The 2,725-nt window shown below is 36.6% G+C and overlaps 1 pseudogene across 2 annotated transcripts; it reads left to right on the forward strand.

Annotated features, from left to right (window-relative positions):
• The first annotated feature begins 1,113 nt into the window (after nt 1-1,113).
• Nucleotides 1,114-2,319, forward strand: LOC149141498 (NADH dehydrogenase [ubiquinone] iron-sulfur protein 7, mitochondrial pseudogene; annotated as a pseudogene). 2 transcript variants are annotated; one of them, XR_016264776.1, is made up of 2 exons: nt 1,114-1,392; nt 1,834-2,319. The product of XR_016264776.1 is annotated as an NADH dehydrogenase [ubiquinone] iron-sulfur protein 7, mitochondrial pseudogene, transcript variant X2 (transcript). The 2 variants fall into 2 exon arrangements; XR_016264775.1 differs by having other exon boundaries at nt 1,118-1,281.
• The last annotated feature ends 406 nt before the right edge of the window (nt 2,320-2,725 follow it).

Genomic DNA, 2,725 nt, shown 5'->3' on the forward strand with positions numbered 1-2,725 from the left:
TTTTACCAAAAACACACTGGCAATGTAATAAAGGACACAAGGTAGCCCCTTACAAAGTTGTGCAATATAACTAGTCCCATTACACTAGTCGGAACCACCACTTAAACAGATATAGATCTAAGTTACAAATATTGACTTCATGGATTTCCCCAAATGTTGATCAAAACATTTTTCCCGATCAACACCGTCGAATAAAACAAATATGTGTTGCCAATGTTTTCCAATGTTTTATCTAGGAAGATTCAGTTTGATGTATCACTAACAATAAGATCTTTCATTTTGAAGTCCTATCGACGTGTCTTTACGCCCTTCTGGTGCAAATGTTAGTAGTAGTTAATTGTAGCAACTATGAGTAACAATATTACTATTAAGCCAACTCAAATTGCATTGAATTTAGCGAGCACCACATACACATATAGGTAAGAAAATCCATATAATTAACCTTCTTCAACAAAAGTGGCCTAAACCCAAATGTCCAAAATTACAACAATAATCACAATTGATAAACTCCATACAAAGAAGGACCATGCTCTCCAAGCTCTATACTTGGTCCTCATCAAAACAACCAAACCATTATAGTTGCCACTAATCCATAAAGCACTATATATATTGGGAATTTATTTATTTATTTTTATTTTTATTTATGTGTGGTTCAAGGATACCAGAGATCATGACTGCTACTATGTCCACAGAAACTATTTGGGCAAATCCACCCTAAAAAATCACTTCCTGCGGGTCATTAACAGAGGAAAATTAACCACGTGATCCTTATTAGCAAAATATTTTAACCACAATAATTCGACCAATTAAATTAACCATTAAAACTTATTTTTGAAATTGTTATTATATATTAGTAACATTTACACAACAATTTATTTTATTCACGAAAAATTATCAAAAAAATTTCAAAATTTCGCAACTGCACCTCTTAACAATAACTCGACCAATTAAATTAACCCTAAAAACTTATATTTAAAATTGTTATTATAAATTAATAACATTTACGCAACCATTTATTTTATTCATGAAAAATTATCACAAAAATTTCAAAATTTCACAAATCATCTCAATATAAAAATATTCTATTATTACGTTGTGTAAACTGCACCTCCTCTTATATGGGAACTGAAAATTGTGCGGACTTCCGTAAAACACATTCGCCACATTATTTGTCTCACCGTTTATATATCGGAACATATATTTTACCCATTCTGAGTGTTTCTCCTTCCTCTCAGGTTCACCGCCACAACAACGTTACAGAGCTACTTCTCAAAAGCGCAGGTGAGCATCCTTCAGCATGTTTCCATACCATCGCCACAAATACACACACGAGCTGGAACACATATATATACATATGCGCAAATCTTTTCCTGGAAATTAGTTGTTTTTCAAGTATTTTACTCTCTCTGAGTCTGAATATCCCTCAACTTCATATTCAATGCCTGTCAATGAATTTCTTCAGAGAAAAATATACGACAACACGTGCAATCTTGCAAATATTTTCTAAACGTTGATGCTGAAGTCTGAGGAATTTTGATGTTTGAACCCTCAAGCAATGATTTTATATGATAGGGTTTTTACTTTTCAATTATTTTTGGAATTTGGATCGGAAGGGCAAACTAGCTTTAGATTTTCGGATTATGTACAGATTTGCAAACCTTGATTTTCAAATTGATACTTTAGGAGCCCGAACTGTCAATAGACTGTAGGGCTCTGCTGTTGTTGGAATCAAAAGAGAAAAGTGGTGAAGAAATTGTTTAATGGCGTAGAGATTTTGTGAAATCTGAAATCCTTCGATGCCCAAACTCTGATTTAATTGATCGCTTGTGCCAGGGTTTCATTTTTGTAGCGAGAAATAGGAGATTTACAATGGCATTACTTCCTAGAAGTGCTCGATTAGCTATGGTTTCGTCTTCAAGGATGGTGCATACAGTTGCACCGACTATGGCCGAAGCGGCGGGTTCATCCTCGTTGTCTGCGCCGACTCCATACAACCGTTCGGTCACAGGGGTTTCGAAGCCGGCGGAGTACGTGATATCGAAGCTCGATGCCCTTGTGAATTGGGCGAGGAAGGGATCCATTTGGCCCATGACATTTGGCCTTGCATGTTGTGCGGTGGAGATGATGCACACTGGTGCAGCTCGCTATGATTTAGACAGGTTTGGAATAATTTTCAGGCCCAGTCCAAGGCAGTCTGACTGCATGATCGTTGCAGGAACTCTTACGAACAAGATGGCACCGGCTCTCCGCAAGTATGTGGATTTTCCTGCTGTTTCTATTAATCCAGTTCTACAAAAATCTTAAATGCTTTACGTAGATTATGGTTTGGACCGCTGCAGAAAGTCTCCCCTCATTTGCAGTCCTGGAGTGACGTCGTTGGAATTTGAAATTAAACAGGTTGAGGCAAAATGGGCTATGAAAATCCTAGACCAAACCCAATTTGTTTGTACGAAATCAATTTGCATACTTTTCTCTCTCCCATATTGGGTCAGTTCCTTCTGTTGGTGACATAGATGTATGTGCTCCATTTAGAAACTATTTTATGGACAATGAAATCAGAATCCCTCAATTAAGTTCTCCTCTTTGCTTTTGGTATTTAACATGTGAATCCACTTGTATTTTAGTTTGTTTTGGTCCCCTGGACAAGTAGAGAGAGTTACATACTTTCTTTCTCTGGCTTTCATTGTTTTTCCCCGTCTCGTTCTTTTCACAATATATAATCAAA

This window comes from Pinus tabuliformis, chromosome X (genome assembly GCF_031772625.1).
Source record: "Pinus tabuliformis cultivar Carrire ecotype Pingquan chromosome X, CPIR1, whole genome shotgun sequence".
NCBI classification, from domain to species: domain Eukaryota; kingdom Viridiplantae; phylum Streptophyta; class Pinopsida; order Pinales; family Pinaceae; genus Pinus; species Pinus tabuliformis.